Raw genomic sequence first — 18,038 nt, 5'->3', positions numbered from 1 at the left:
TTGATGAGAATAAAATATAGAATTACTATATGATCCAACAAATCTAATTCTGTGTATAAACCCAAAGTAATTGAAAGCAGGAACTCGAAAATATCCATGAATACTTGTGTTCACAGAAGCATTATTCATATGAGGCAAAAAGTGGAAGCAACCTAAATGTCCATCAACAGAGAATGGATAAACAAAATACTGTGTATACATACAATGGAATATTATTCAATCTTAAAAGAGAGTAAAAGTCTGACACATGGATGAACTTTGAAAAAATTATGCTACGTGAAATAAGCCAGTCACAAAATGACAAATATTATATGATTTTACTTAAATGCAGGATCTAGAATAGTCAAATTCATAAAGACAAAAGTAGAATGACGATAGATGCTTGTAGTAAAGCTACTAAAACTAGGAAAATATAAAATTTAAAATGTATTTCATAATTCCTCCATATAGGTACATTTTCACTTAAGAATATATCATGAAATATACAGTCATACATATACACATATTCACTCTCTCTCTGATTCTTTTCCTCCATAGATTATCACAGAATACTGGGTAGAATTCTCTGTGTTCTACAGTGGGTCCCGGATGGCCAATCATTCCATGTCATAACACTTTTCATGTCACCTCATGGGAATTTTATTGTTTTTAACAGTTGCTTATTAGCCCACTATATAAATGTGCCATTATTCATGTTAGCATTCTCAATTGGTAAAATCTGTGTAGCTTCTACTTTTTTTCACTGAAATGACACGATCAAGGTATTTTGGAGTTCCCTGATGGTGCAGTGGGTTAAGGATCCAGAGTTGTCACTGCTATGACTCAGGTCACGGCCGTAGTGTGTGTTTGATCCCTGGCATGGGAACTTCCACATGCCACAGGTGCGGCCCAAAAAAAAAAAAAAAAATATATATATATATATACACTGTTTTCTTGGTGCTAATATTTCCTGGAAGTGGAATTTCTGGGTCAAAGTTTATGAAAATACAATGTTGTGTAACCTGCCTTTTAAAAAAACCAATTAATATATTATGAACCTCTTTTCAGGTCATTAAATATTTAACTTAGCTGCCTAATGTAATTTATGGATGTATTAAAATTTATTTTCCCAAACTCCTAACACTAGAAATTCAGTTATGTCTAGATTTTTAACTAAATTGTTTCATTATAAACAACTTTGCATTAAACATTACTTTAGCTAAATATTTTCACGCATGCTTAAAATTATACTTTTAAGATGAATTCCTAGATATACAATTGCTCATTCGAGGAGTATATAAATTAAAAATAATAACTTTTAGGAAGTTCCCATTACAGCTCAGTGGTAACAAGCCCAACTTTATATCCATGAGGATGCGGGTTCAATCCCTGGCCTCGCTCAGTGGGTTAAGGATCCTACATTGTTGTGAGCTGTGGTGTAGGTCACAGACACAGCTCATATCCTGCATTGCTATGGCTGTGGTGTAGGCTGTCAGCTACAGCTCCAATTCGACCCCTAGCCTGGGAACTTCCATATTATGCAAATATGGCCCTAAAAAGCAAAATAAATAAATAATAATAACTTTTATTGTGTTTTCTTATTAAAGAAATAATAAATGGTTATCCTAGATTAGAAAATACAGGTAGGCAAGAAAATCAAACAAGCATAACCTCACCATCCAGAGGTAACCACTGGTAACTATTCTATATGTATATTTTTCTTTACATGAATGCAAATATAAAGTATATACTACTTTGAACCACCTTCAATAAGCATCTTTTCATTTACCTCCATTATTGCTTTTAACATCTGCACAGTATTCTGTCCTGTATATAAATACACCAAAATTTCTTTGCATAATCCATATTGCTGGATATTTAGGTTCTTGACATATTTTGAAACTTTTCAGGTGAATGCAGCACACATGGGGGCAATCATCTCACTATCAAGAAGCCTGAACAAAAAGCTCTTGCCTCTTTGTGGATCTGTGGGCCGGGGGTGGGGAGGAGAGAGAGAAAGAAGGGCTAGTAGTTGAAGGGTACTAAGTCAAAATGGAGAAAAGTGCCTCAGCGAAGGACCCCAACAAGAAGGACTCTGAATGGAGGCAGCTGGGTTAGGAATGTAGATAGGTGTATTAGCATGGCTGGTTGGTGTGCGAGAAGGAAGGCTGAGTCCTTGACTGCAACTCCCTCCAGAAAATTGCAATGAATTGGCAGTGCATCAAATCTGGTTGGGGAGGACAGCTTCTCCCCATGAAGCCTGCCAGGCAAGGCCCTGTCATTGCCAATGATTAGTTCTAAAATATCAGACATAAAATTTTGCCCTGGAGCTGCACTCCTCAAAAATAATGACAAACTGCCAAAACTTGTCTAGTATCCCTTCCCAACACAGTATGCAAGAGTGCGAGTAGAAATGGAAGTTTGTCAGTAGAGAAGTCTGAGATGATTTCTTTTGGGGGTGTATAAACTGACATCTGAGGGCAGGGCAAAGAGTTCTAGCATGACTGGGCAACTGAATGAGCTCCAGAGAATCCAGAGTGGGCTGAGGCAGGCTCTGATGTCATGGGTCTCCTCCTCCTGGGACATGAGACTGAGTCATCTCCATTATCCACTCAGCTGAGGGCTCTACTTTTGGAGTGAATTCCAAGCACATGTTGTGTGACTGCTTGGCTCTGCTCCATGATCTGAGAAAGTTATGATAAATCTCCTAAATTTTAAATTTTTTCTTAAGATATAATCTACTTTGTTTTGTCCCTCTTGAGTTTCCTCTAAATCCTTTAGCTGTTTTTAGCTTGCATTACTTCATTGAGTAATGATTTCTCTCATTCTATTTCCCACTATGTGTGCTGCTTGTATTAAATCTTTCTGCTATGAGATGTAAATAGTTTGAATGTAAACACTGTCTGGTTGATTCAAAGTAAGCAATGTCTGGTTATCTCATCCATACCCTTCATGATTTCATAATCCTTTTATCACATCTCCTTTCAGTCTTCATTGTTTTGGGCTGGTCTATTCTTTTGTAACCTATTAGATGGAGGATTCTGAAGCCTTTTGGCTACCATAGGTGGACCTTCTTGAGTTTTGTTAAATTATTACTATGATCACTACTTTCCCTATTATTATTTTAAGTACCTGTCATATGGAAGCACTGTTGTAGGCTCTCAGAGGGGGACACAAAGTTGAATAATTTATGGTCACTGATGAACTTTCTAGTCTCTCTTCTTGGTCTATAGAAGTAGCCCACTGGGCGGAGTCTTTAAAGAAGAGATAAAAGAAGACACTCCAGGTGGACAACTCTTTGCTAGGCCACAGGGCTATTTGATTCCCCAGTAATGAACATAAATAGAAATGAATTTTTAACTCTTTGTGTCATGGAAGTTGATTCTCTACAAAGGGGAAGACGATTAGACCTCATAGTTCCAACTTTCCCCTAGAGATTCTCCCTCTGTGTAATGAGTTCTGACAACAACTACCCAGAGTTAGGCTGGACTTCATAGGTTAAAGGCACAGTATTCCACAAGACTGTCCTTACGTCAAGCACCAACTGCAAGTTCAGGAGTCCCCATGTCACCTAAATCTTTTAGGCTGGGAAATTTTTTATTATACAACCTTTTTGGGGTCTCTCCCAAAGTACCTCAACCCTAGCCTCAAAGGATGCTATTTTCTCCTCCAGCCTCTAGAGTATTCACAGCAGATCCACAGCCTTCTGGGAGTACCTGTTCTCAGGGCTGACAGAGGCAAGACATTACCCTGTAGCTAATTATAAGAGGTCTGGTATATCTACACAAAATAGTCCAACATACACAGCAAGTACTCATATGATAGCAGGGGGATTGAGGCTCTGTATTCCAGTCTGGTTTCTTTTTCTTCCTGCTCCTGGAGAAGACAAAGTAAATTGCATGATTTTGTTCTGCCAGGAGATTTGGTCTTCAGAAATGTTGGAGAGAGTGTTAATGAGGGTTTGTACAAACAGGCTTTCCCATTTACTGGTTTTCGTTTGTTAGTTTGCTTTCTGTTGTCTATTTATGGCTATACCTGAGGCATATGGGAGTTCCCGGCCTAGGGGTCAAATTGGAGCTACAGCTGCCAGCCTACGCCATAGCAACAGAAAAGCCAGATCAGAGCCACATCTTCGACCTATACCACAGCTCACAGCAACGCCAGGTTCTTTAACCCACTGAGTGAGGCCAAGGATTGAACCTGCATCCTCATGGACACTAGGCAGGTTCCCAACCCGCTGAGCCACAACAGCAACTCCCCATTTGCTGTTGATGGTAGTGAACATCAATATAACCTTTCTTGAGGGTGATTTATAAGCGGCTAAATGCATGTAACGAAAAATTGAGACAGACTTTTTATCTTCCTAAATTACACTTTAAAACCCAAAGTTCATACTATTAGACACTAGCTAAGAAAAACCAGGTATGCATACATTTTGAGAGAGCCATCAACTGATCACCTTGAGATGGGGTCAATTGCCTCCCTAGGGCTTCTGGAAGGAAGCGACACTGGCACTACAATCATCAACACACCTCAACAATATGCTGAGTAATTTAAGAAGACTGGGGAAGACTGGCCTTGTGAGAAAAGACTACCATAATCACTGTGAGAGGCTTTTCCCTTCTCTTTTGGGGGAAAGAAGGAGGTATGCTTTCCCGTCCCTGAATCCTAATGAACGTGGACTCCAAGCTTGGCGAGAACACTTACTTGCTCTGTGGATTGAGAAGACCCTACAGAAAGTATCTGGGTTGAATCGCCTTGCCAGTACTCCATCCAAGAAGGTTACTCATTCAGGGAGCAATGGCTGTGAAGCAGATCCCATTGGTGCAGTGATGGAGCTCAGGTGGAGTGGAAGAGGCTGAGCTTAAGCCATGTTGCCCACATAGGAAACTGTGCCACACAGGAGGAGGCCTCACAAGACCCCTCCAAAGAGCTACCAATCTTGCTGCCTGCCACACAAATAACATCAACCATCTGCCTGATTAGCCAGAGAAGAAGCACAGCCAAGGGCTGTCTAAAGTCAAGGAAGGTTTTTCCCCACCTCCAACCCTCCTCTGTTTCTGTCATTGATGTGGCCCTTGCAAGTCTCTCAAGGGAAAGAGAGAGCTTTGAATCAGCTTTGAAGTTTTAAATGGACTGAAAAGTTATGGAATCTGCTCAAGACGCTCTTAAAAGCCCTAAGGGTATTCAAAATAACACAGTCGAAAATGATGGTTTGAGAAACAAAACTACAAGTTTAGACTCTACAAAAAAGACAGTCTTTAAAATAAACCAGTTACAGGCATATGCCCTTTGATCCTGAAATGGCACAGTCAGGAAGTGAGACTAAAGCTATAGTAGCTAATAGTTGACAAGTTATAGATACAGGGATGGTTACTGCAGCCTTGTTTGTAATAGCAAAAACAGCAGTAACAAAAAGGAAAAAACAATAGCAACAAAAACCCAAAACCAATATAATGCTATCAATAGGACAACAGTTAAGTCAATTATCTTATAATTACATATTTAAAAACAACAAAGAGATTGAAGTAGGGCTGTATGTGTTGATACAGAAACACCTCCATGATATTTTGTTAAATGTAAAAGCAAGGGTAGTTCAATGTGGATAAATCTTAAAAAAAACCCAAAACCCTGCTTGTATTTTTTTTTTTTTTTTGTCTTTTTAGGGCCACACATGCAGCATTTAGGAGTTCCCAGGGTAGGGGCTGAATCAGAGCTGTAGCTGCCGGCCTATGCCACAGCCACAGATCTGAGCCACATCTGTGACCTACACCACAGCTCACAGCAATGCTGGATCCTTAACCCATGCAGCAGGGCCAGGGATTGAACCCACAGCCTCATGGATACTAGTTGGGTTCATTACAGCTGAACCACAAATGCCACAGTCCTAAATTTTTAAAAAATATGTACTGTACATACTGTACACACTGATACATAAATTAAAAATAATTCTGGAAGAAACTGTAAGAGTGATTTCCTTTGGAACAAATGACTAGGAGACTAATTTTTCATTTGATATCTTCAGGTGCTATTTGAATTTGTGACTAAGGACATGTGGTGTTTTTTTTTTTAATGTAAAAATTGAATTGGTGGTACAACAATGTGAATGTGCCTAATGCTACTTAATTGTAGACTTTGAAATAGTTAAAATGGTAAGTTATATATATATTTCCACAATAAACGTGTAAATAAATACATGTAAATTCATTTTAAATAAAATGAGTATCTGGAGTTCCCGTCGTGGCGCAGTGGTTAACGAATCCGACTAGGAACCATGAGGTTGCGGGTTCGGTCCCTGCCCTTGCTCAGTGGGTTAACGATCCGGCGTTGCCGTGAGCTGTGGTGTAGGTTGCAGACGTGGCTCGGATCCCGCGTTGCTGTGGCTCTGGCGTAGGCCGGTGGCTACAGCTCCGATTCGACCCCTAGCCTGGGAACCTCCATATGCCGCGGGAGCGGCCCAAGAAATAGCAACAACAACAACAACAACAAAGACAAAAAGACAAAAACAAAAAACAAAAAAATAAATAAATAAATAAATAAAATGAGTATCAAGAGGAGCATTAGGAGTTGCAGGAAGAGAGTATGTGAGAAAGCTCTGACGTGCAGTAAAAGCAAGTTCGGTGCCTTGACTGGACTCTCACTGAAAGCTATTGCACAGAAGGCCCCCTGAGGCTTTTATGGGGGCTGCAGAAAGGAGCCAGGACATGAATGTTTGTCTGGAATAAGCTGGGGAGAGAAACCTGTTAATTTTATATTTTCACGGGAGTTGTGCTTAGACTCTGCACTGTTGTGTGAAATTAAAGAGCAGGAGGATTTATTGGGCAGTGTGACCAGTTTTCTACCTGAGTAACCAAGGGTTTGACTTACACAAAGTCCTGTTCAAGACCCGGGCTGGATTCTTTGTGGATGAGATACTGGTCTAGACTCATGGGCTCCCAGAACATCAGCGCTGGAAAGGACTAGTGAGGTATGTCCTTCTTTTACCTGAGGATGAGGATACTGAAACCAGGAAGTGACACATACTGGTCCAAGTCACAGAGAGGTTCAGTGACTGAATTAAGATTATAACTCAGGTCTCTGGGCTGCTGGTTAGGTATTGTTTTCCTGAAAATGTGACACCAGCACTATTCTAGTCATGGCTTGACTATCTTCATTCAATTTCTCTTCCTGTTCATTGCCCAACCACTCCTCAGATTGAGGGTCTGGTGTTTGGTCATTACTCTTTTGATGCATTTTAGGATTCTGGTTGCTGATACCTTATCTAGAATGTTTGCACCCATATTCCATATCTGAGATTATAGGGTTTTTTTTTGTTTGTTTGTTTTGTTTCTGCTTTTTAGGGCTACACCTGAAGCATATGGAGGTTCCCAGACTAGGGGTCCAATTGGAGCTACAGCTTCCAGCCTACACCACAGTTCATGGCAACACCAGATCCCTGGCCCACTGAGTGAGGCCCTGGATCAAACCCGCATCCTCTTGGATCCTAGTTGAGTTTGCTAATGGCTGAGCCAAAACGGGAACTCTGAGATTATGGTTTTGTACTACTATTTTTCACTGATTTCATGATGCATGTTTTTTCATGTTTTAGTATTTCTGAAATCAAGGTGCCACTGACAGTTGCCATAAGCTAGGCCATAGCTATTGTAGCTGGTACCTGTGTGAAGTTGTCTGAAACCTGTTGACACCTGCAGCAAGAGCAAGAAAGATGTGGCATCAAAACTTGCCAAGTGAACGTCATCAGTTTGGAGAAGAAAAACCAGAGACAGTAATGGACTCTTCTCTTGGGAAAGGCAGTATTACCAATGCTTTTGATGGTGCAGAAGACAATATTTTATGAAAAAACACAGACATCAGCAGCTTTGGATTGAAAAGTGATTCAGAAAAACTTGACTGTGAATATGAAGACCTTTTTTTTATGATGCACAAGAGGAATAGAAGACAATCTTTTAAAATAAGCTTAAATTTGAGTAAATTTAATATAAAAATTCCAAGTGTGAAGAAAGTATTCTTGTCATAGTATATAAAGTAATATGAATTTTGCAATCATTGGTATCTGAGATTAGATGAAATATGTCAAATATATCAAGCTAAATCCTAGCCACTAGTGAGGCAGCTAAGATATCTGATTCTGTTTTCTTTATAATAAGGCAATTATTCTTTATATATGAAATCTGGTAAAAATTTCTTTTCTTCCTTTTTTTTGGTCTTTTCTAGGGCTGCTCCAGCGGCATATGCAGATTCCCAGGCTAGGGGGTCTAATTAGAGCTGTAGCGGCTGGCCTACACCACAGCCACAGCAACACAGGATCCGAGCCGCATCTGCAACCTATGCCACAGCTCACGGCCATGCCGGATCCTTAACCCACTGAGCAAGGGCAGGGACCGAACCCGCAACCTCATGGTTCCTAGTCGGATTCGTTAACCACTGTGCCATGACAGGAACTCCTGAAGTCAACCTTTACCCTTAGGATCCAAGAGATCTCTCAGAGCCAAGTTTTCCCTAGATTTATTGGCTTAGTCTTCCCCTGGGCATGTCCAGTGGTAGTCTCTCTTTTAGTCTCTGGTAGGGGAATCCTGGCACCTTTTCTTCCCTCCAGGACTGATACAGAGCCCACAGCCTCACTTTTATTCATACGCTCATTGTCTTATTTGCCATTTGACAAAATATCGGAAGTTCTAAAGATAAATCTACTCAAATTGCTATCTTCTCCGTGTTCTCTTAACTACTTACTAAGCTCTTGGAAGACAAGACTTCTTCTTGTGCCCCCATGTCTAATTTTGTGACCTACACATCATTACTATAATCCATATGGAGAAGGAAGAAGAGGATAAAAAGAGAGGGGGAGAAAAGGAAGGAAGGAAAGCAAGATATCAGTGCCCAAAATCTTTAGTGATGCATCTCTTTTAAAGATTGGTTCACAGACTCGGCTCTGTGGCTGTGGCGTAGGCCGGCAGCTGTAGCTCCAATTTGACGCCCAGTCTGGGAACCTGCATGTGCCACGGGTACGGCCCTAAAAAGACAAAAAAAAAAAAAAAAGCCTGGTTCTTTTTTTTTTTTTTTTTTTTTAGGGTCGCACCCATGGCATATGGAAGTTCCCAGGCTAGTGGTTGATTTGGAGCTATAGCCCCTGGCCTACCCCACAGCCACAGCAATGCTGGATTCGAGCTGCATCTGTGACCTACACCACAGCTCACAGCAACACTGTGAGTAGGATCCCTAACCTACTGAGTGAGGCCAGGGATCGAACCTGTGACCTCATGAATACTAGTCAGATTTAGGGAGCCATGGCCGGGAACTCCCTAAAGATTGGTTCTTAGTGCCACGGGATTTCCTTAAATCAGCATCTGCAACTGCATGACCTTCTCACCTTCCTGACTGCCTAATTTTATGAGGGCATATGCCCCTGGGGCCTATTTCTTGGATCTACTAGTATACGAATGATCATGATGGCCTGATCTTGATTTGGTGTTCATGGGTGCATAAAGAGATTAGATCCTGGCTGGTTGAGGCTACAGGGCACATGTAGGAAAATCACTCTCACCTGGGTAATAGGCTCATTAATGATAAGCAGATCCCTTCAAATCTTGATTTGAGAAAAGAGACACCTTAATGTCAGATCAAGTACTTGGCTTTTGCTTTAAGATGATTTTGGGACTCAAAGGAGAAAAAATCCTATCATGCAGTGAGCCCAGTGCTATCTGCAGTGTCACCTAGCAGCTCATTTATTCCTCTCTGGGCCACGTGGTCAGGTGAAAGTGACAGGCACATTCTGGAGATCTGTGTCCAATGGCCAAGCTTTAGTTTTTGGGTGTGGATGTGTGTATATTTGCATAAGGTATTTGGTGTGTGCATATGTGTATGTGGGATTGTGTAAGGATATGGACTTACCTGAATGTAAATACTGATTTGACCCCGTTCAAGTTCTCTCCTTAATGGTATCTTGAAGAGATTATATGTACCTGAGAGTCCAAAAAAAAAGGAAAGGAGTAAATCCCTTTGGAATAGGTTTACAATAATTAACATGTACTTAACTGTGTGTGGCACTGTACCAGCAATATGCATAGATAACTTCACTTTGTGTCAAATATCAATCACCAAGCTTCCATAAGACACTCAGCCAAGTGTCCTTTTCTCCTCCTGATACATCAATTCCTGCATTGACACTAAAAGGCTGCTTCTTAGTCAGGAACACTAGTCAGGAAGCTTCTTGACAGTTCCACTGTCAAGAAATCTCTTCTCATCACAATATCAAGTTGTTTTATTACTGTGTTTATGTTTCAACTGCACAGAACTGTGATCTTGTTCTCTCATTTTTCTCTTCCTAACAAACAGATGTTGCACAAACACGGGCAGGCAGTGTTGAAAGTGTGTGCATTGACTTTTCTAGTGGTGGGAGGAGTTTGGGATTGGGAGAAACAACAGAGAGAGAGTATTGAGAGGAAGGGAACAGCAGCATTTGGGAGACAGGCAAAGGCAAAGGCACTAAAACAGTATAATGTGCGCGCGTGCGCACACACGCGCGCACACACACGCGCACACACACTCTCTCTCACAAAACACTTTGGTCTCACTAGTGTCATTGAGCCTGTCAACAGACATAAATAGTTTGAAAGTTGCCTTCATATTAATCTGGCTAGCACACAGCATAAGAACCTTGGGAAATACTTCCTCTAGTGACAATTATTAAACTTCAGGATTGCTAAAGAAGTAAAATCTTCTCTAAGGTATTTAAAAATAGGATAGGTTCTTACCTTGATAGTTGAGTTGTCCTCTTGTGTCAAGTGGTCTGATGATGACTTCTCAAACCCTCTCTGCCAAATCTTTGATTCTGTGATCACTTAGAACCAGAGGAAAATTCATACAGCAGGCCAGGGTTAAAAATGTAATTACAGTTATGCCACAGCTGAAGTCACAGGCATCTAGCAATCATCTGATTCATTTTTATCCATTGGTCAATTACACACATGCCTTTCTTTTATGAGATGCTGCCCTCAACAGAAATAAAAAAGATTCTTTGTTTCAAAGCTGCCCATTGACTTGTCATCCACTACAACAAACCCTTGGAAGTGACATAAAGGGAAGAATTTTAATTGTAGATTCAGGGGCAAAGTTCTCATTACCCCACTAACGTTGCCCCTGGCTGCATGTGCATTGGTTTGGGAGGAAGGATTAAAAGACCTAAGTAGAGGTGACTAAAAAGGGTGTGGTGAGTGATGCAAGAACTTACAAATATTTGAGAGCTACAAAAATAGAAAGGAGTTTTGAACACAGATAATTGTAGACTCAAAGTTAGGAAAGACCCCAGAGATCATCGTCAAGGTTACAAACAAGTTAAAATTTAAAAGGACAAAATTCTAAAATTGTAGAAGTTTTCTAGTTGTTACATAAGCTTAATTTCTAGGAAGTTAAATTTATTTTACAAATCTTTAATTAGTTCAGCTTTTAAGCAACATTAAATCTAGTCTTTATTCATAGAAAGAAAATACCCATAGTAACACTTTAAGCATATTGTCTTTTCTTTGAGTTTCCATGGCTTCTTGAGCAAGTTTAATTTTCCATTTAAATCTTCCATATATTTAGAGGTCTCAAGATATCAGTATTATTCAGATATCATTAATCAGTAAAATAATCATGTAATTTCACAATAGACCTAGAAGAAACTGGGGCAGAAATATTATAAGCATAGTACTTATAAAAATGTGCAGCTGAGTTGAAATTTTCTTACTGTTTCCTGTCAAGAGAATTTATGTTTATGAATGATCTACAGTGTCTTCTTCGAGGCAGATGTCCACATTTTCCTATCTTTCTTGGTAATGTCAACTTGTTCATCACTGCTGCTTGGGATGTTTGCCATTTGTTTACCCGTGGTCAACATATGACTCGATAAGGTTTTCCTCCCTTGTGGCTTTAACCTGCAATATCTGACCACGGTATCCTTTTATGAAAGTTCCTGAACACGATGATCTGTTTTGCTGCTTCTGTGTTCCATGACTCAGCAAATACTCTGAAACTGCCTTCAGTATGGCCAATCCACTTAACTATTCCATATTACACCCACAAAGTATTTTCAGTTCAGGAAAAAATGTAACTGACAGGGAGAAGCAAAGAATGTTGGATTAGCAATCAGTGCCAGGTCTAAAGGAGATAATCAATTAAAAAAATTTCAATGGATGGATTCTAGCCCCAGCTGTCACAATCTTAAGAGGACTTGGGCACATCACTTTATCACTTTGGGCCCTTTTCTCATCTATAAAAATCCTACTTCACTAACCTCGTTACCACAAAGGGACTTTCATGGAACTATCACCCTTGCTGGACCTATCACTACATAACTGAGTCATGTACCAGAGCTTCTGCAACTACTGATGCCAACTCTACCTCTGGAGGTCAGGTGTCAATGGGTCTGAGGATGGGACCTGTATTTTTGTATATTTTGAAAGTTCCCACGGTGATTCTAATGTGTAACCAGGGTTGAAAAAGTCTGCGTAAGAAATATTCTTAGATCTTATCCCTTCTATGGAAGAGATACTAATTGAGAAGCACTATGGGGTTTAAGATTTGACTTGACCTCTTCTGGCTCTGTGGTGTGTTCTATCTAGGGATAGAGAGCCCACACAGGGCGAGTGTGATTTTGGTTGGTTATACTCAATTTAAGGAGATCAGAAGTTCAATTCTGATTTGATAAAGCTGATAGACCCCTTTCTCAGATCTGTCAATTTCTTAACTGATTTCAAACTCAGAGGAGGGAAAGGGTGTGATAAACCACATCAACGAACTTAACAAAATCTAGTCCTACCTCAGTGTCATGAGGATTAAATAAGATAGGTTCTTAAATATGGTTTCTAAACATAACGAGCTACCCAGATATTTACTCTTACTAAGGTTTCCCACCAGATGTAAAATTCTGAATACACTGAGATGGTGCAGACAGCATCACTTTGAGGCCTTGGTGTTTTACAAGGCAGTACCAATACTGTTACTGATTTCCTATCGCACAATAGAGTATTAAATAAAGCAAGCAGCACGCAATAGTAGAGACAGCATTGACCTGGGAATCCAGAGGCCTGGATTCCAGATTCAGCCATGTGAAGACTTGGGACAAGTCTCTTGGGGCTTAGGTTTTTTTCATCTCTCAAACAAGTGGGTCAATCTCAGACTTTAGGGTTTCCTCAAGCTCTAACTAGAATAAATCTAGGGCATGATAATGGAAATGCTTGGGAAACTAGCAATGACTGATGTTCTGGGTGGGACATGTTAAAGTCTCACATGTCTCCCCTGAAATGTTCTGGCTTCCTGTGGGGTATCTACAGAGTTAGACAAGCCATTCAAGAAGAAAATTTCCTTCTAACACTTGTTTTAAGGAGAAAATCCCCAACTGGGCAGATTAGTGAGCAGTTTTATCCTCAGGAAAGATCAATTACACCCAATGTTTTCTCTTGTGCCCTCAAATTTCTGAGCCTGTCTTCGCCAAGATGACTTTCTATATACCAACCAGGGAAGTGCTGAGCTTTTTCCACTTCAGCAAATTTGAAACATAGGCTGTTTTGCAAAGAGTGTGTCTTTTCTACCCACCCTGTTTACCTCAACTCATAACCAACCATGATATTCTTCCAATTTCTGGATTCTAAAAATATGTCAGGTGTTCTAGGGTCACCAAAATAATGGCACTAAATAATAAGTACCATAATATCAATATGCTCAATTAACACTATACTACTTTGTGTTAAGACTGTTTGATTTTGGGAGTTCCTGTTGTGGCTCAGTGGTTAACGAATCCAACTAGGAACCATGAGGTTGCAGGTTCGATCCTTGGCCTTGCTCAGTGGGTTAAGGATCCGGCACTGCTGTGAGCTGTGGTGTAGGTTGCAGACAAGGCTCGGATCCCGTGTTGCTGTGGCTCTGGAGTATGCTGGCAGCTATAGCTCCGATTCGGCCCCTAGCCTGGGAACCTCCATATGCCGTGGGAGCAGCCCAAGAAAATGGCAAAAAGGCAAAAGACAAAGAAAAAAAAAAAAAGACTGTTTGATTCTGGACTAAATGCAAGAAGTAACTGATCCTCATTAGCAAAATGACCTCACCAATTTCTTTTTTTAGAGTATGCATTCATAAGTCTGGGGAGACTGCAGAAGCAGAAGCAACTCTGGTAGAAAGGATCTGGTCTAGCTCATCTTTCATCCTTTACATCTAGAACACAGAGTAAATGCTATTACATGCTTAATATACTATTCATGTATTGAAAAAATTCAATGACTATATGAGCAATGGTATAGCAAGTAATCAGGCAAAACCCAACAGTATAAGGATTTGGATTTTTTAAGTAAATTCTGTCAATTAAAACCAAATTATTTTTACTTTTCCAGAATACAGATTTAGATTTGAACAAAACACTTTTAATAAAGTAAGGCACAATGTTTGATAAGGCAAAATTCACATAGAGGGTTAATATTAGATCACATTCTTTTGTGTGTCCTTGGGGAAAAGAGGAGGTATAGAATTGAAGAAGCTTAAATATTCTTTTTAGAGCATTTACCAATATAAGGTAATATATAAATTTGACACAATAAACCGTATCTTATCCTGAAAATAAAATGTAATTGAATCACATTGCTGAATTACATTTATTGTTACAATTGTCTTAAATATCCATATACCTGTAGATATAGATATTTCTAATTCACAAGATTCCAAATACAGAAAATTAAAAAATCAGATAAAAAGTAGTTTTGACTAAAGTAAAAATACATATTTTTCAATATCCTTTGTTGATACTTTAAAGTCCCAACTTTATGAAAAGTTAAAATACTGGTTATTTAAAATATTTCTCCCATTATACTTTTGTTTCTGATGAACACAAAGTGGGCTCAGAAATGCAACAAACACCAACTGCAGACACACAGGTCTCTCCATGATTGTTGTAAAGTGATTGCTGAGGTTAATATTCCTTCTTAATAACACTTCAATGGCAACCACTTAAGTTAGTGAAAGGATTCTTTTAAAACATCAGTTGTAGACAGAGAAATTAAGCAACTTGGTAATTTTTTATAGTACCAGCAATAGTGTTGTCATTCTTATCCCAGTTTCTTCCCCTAACTGGAATTTAGAATAAAATAGTTTTATCCAATTTATTCATAGCCAAAGGAAGAAAGTCACTTCTGGTGAATGAAGATAGTCTCTCCAACCATGGCTTTCTAGTATAATGGTAAATAACCTTCATTATACTAACAAAATTTAATATTTATCAGATTAAATACTGTTCCTTATGATAAACTGAGACTGACAAGTGCTAGGTAAAGGTCCAGTAGCACCCAAAACAATACTACCCTGTGAGTATTCAATAATGTATGTTTGTTGCTTGTGAACTGTTATTTTCTATGTCAGTTTTTAGCAAATATGAACCAAGTTGGAACGGAAAAAGAATGGAGATATTTACATGCAAAAATATTAAAAAATACTCCCCCTTTAACCTGGTATTACAAAGACAGTATTTACAAAATATGATATGCCTCATGGCAATAATATCTTTACATGTTATTAATATGAATTAGTTAGGAACTGCTGTCATCCCTTAGTGGCAGCAAATACATTTTCTTTGTAAAATAATATGAACTAGAATATACTTTTTCACTGATTTTATTTCAGGGCCCTAACCCTTATGACTTTAACCTTCTAGACAGTCAGTACACATGATTGGGATTCCCTCTCCAGAAGCCCTAGACTTCATAGACATTAGCCTAGTTCTAGGGGAAGGAATCCTTCAGGATCACAGTCATTTCCCTCAAACCAAATGCAAGGAGTCACTAGGCTGTCATACACAACTTATTAAATGAAAAACACTGGGTCTAGAGAGGAAGATTTAAGGCACATACTTTCTAAGCACAACTGAAGGCACTGATACCTTTAAAAAGATCATGACTATGATAAAAATACAACATTGGATCCCAGTAAATTCATCTGATTAATGCTATACAGTATCGTGCTTAATACAGAACAGTGAAGGTTAAATATGTCTTTTCTACACAGAGGGAATCAGAACTACGGACTATAGATTATGTTTTCTAAAACCTACACAGCAGCTTTTTTACTATTGTTAAATGCTCAGCACAAATTCAAAGCTGACTATTTTGGACTAAATGAGGAGTGATATTTACACTGATGTAATAAAATCTCTACTTGGGATGAGAAGGGAGTCATTTAGGTAAAAATTAGGTTTTTCTAAATAAGTGCAGCTTAACTAATTTTATATACATGTACTGTAACTGATAAGTTCTGACTACAAAGGGTCTTATTTAGAACAACTTTTTATATAAACAGCTACTGCTAAAAGGTTTTACAAGATCAAACTTTATTTGCACTAATTATTTGCTTAATATTTTTTCTTTTTTACATAGTGAAAAGGTAAACATTAACCAAGGGTGTACCACAAATTCCAGGTTAATGAGGTATATTACTTTCTCCCTTTGGAAAGAGCAATGTTGGCTCTAAGAAAATCCTATTATTTGTTGGCCCTTAATTATGAAGGGATGTGGATAATCTCCCAATAGCAGAAACTGAATAAATTTAGTGATAAAAGCTTTCAGATGGTAGACAGTGGGCCACTTAGTTTCAATACAATTCAGTATTACATTAAAAAACTTTCTTGGCTCAGGGATTCCCCCTGGGTGTCTGGTGACTTCTCTTTCTTTGCCCTTTGCTGTTTTTAAAGATTTCTTACATTTACTACTCTAGCAATCAGCTTTTTCCTTGACTTCTTTTGTTTAAAATTGGTACTACAATGTTTGGTAGAACTAGTGAGCAGTATTACACTGCACTAGTGTGGACTGCTTTTAACTTTGAATTAGCAGAAAAATTTCTCAAATCTGAGGTACAATTTATAATGCAAATCTTTACTTTTCAAATTTGTTAACTGAAGTTCCAAATATCAAGAATTTTAGAGCAAGAGACTCTTTCAGCATACATTTAGAAGTAAAACCTGAAGAGGAATCCTCAGATCTAGTTCACTACACAAATACAGGGCATACTGAGAACCTGGATGCTGCTCCTTAGGTCAGCCAATCCCTGGCACCACCGAAGCAAAATACTCATTAGCTTATCTTTCCATTTCCTAAAATCCTAGCGCTATTTCACCGACAATTTGGTAACACTGAGAGAATTAGATTCTAGGAATAAAGATTACTAAAAATGTTCCATGTACCCATTTCAAGTACAAATATCAGCACTGAGGAATTCCATTCTAAACACATTAATGCTTTGGTAAAGTAGTTTTATCCAGAGAAGTTTTGGTTACTAAAATTGTCCAAGTGGAGCAGTATCAAAAACTTACACACAAACAAATAACTTAGCAACTAGAGAGACTATCATTTTAAATACATAGTCAGCTATATGACTCTGGAACTGATTATCTAGTTTCTAGATTATCAAGTCCTTTGGAGCTCAATTTCTGGTTAATTTCTACAGTCATCAGTAATCGAAACAGAGAAGGTAGAGAAAAGAAACAAGGAAAAGCCTTACTAGAAATTATTAGCAGCTCTTGTAAAAGGTGAGGTCAGAGGTTAAAAAAAAAAAAGATAATAACTAAAATGTGGATTTCAGTACAAGTCACCAAAGAGTTACACACTAATCAGAGATTTTCAGATGTACATATAGAGAAGCATAACAAACATTTAGCTGAAAGACATTTTGCTATATACTGTGGGATAAATCCACATTACACATTAAAGACCAGAATCTGTTTTTAGGTTGCACCTATTTACATCTGGAAAAGGTCAATCAGTATACTTTCTAGGAAGCTGGCAAGGTTAAGTACTGTATTTACATACCTACTTGTTTAATTCACAAAGATTAATTCTTAGATTACCTAAGCGGTTACTTAGGTCAAACTGGTAATGAATTAGGAAGTAAATTGAGGCATGTAAGCCAGAAAAATTTGGTCCTATTAATTTGCATATTTTACTATGAATACTTTATTTTGTATGAAAATATTTCACGTGTCTTAACTAAGTTACTCACAAGACATTTTGGGTTTGCCACTTAGGCACTGCCTAAGTCATCTTTCATAATTT

This window comes from Phacochoerus africanus, chromosome 1, assembly GCF_016906955.1.
Source record: "Phacochoerus africanus isolate WHEZ1 chromosome 1, ROS_Pafr_v1, whole genome shotgun sequence".
Taxonomy (NCBI): domain Eukaryota; kingdom Metazoa; phylum Chordata; class Mammalia; order Artiodactyla; family Suidae; genus Phacochoerus; species Phacochoerus africanus.
Note: the sequence above shows the minus strand (reverse complement) of the source record.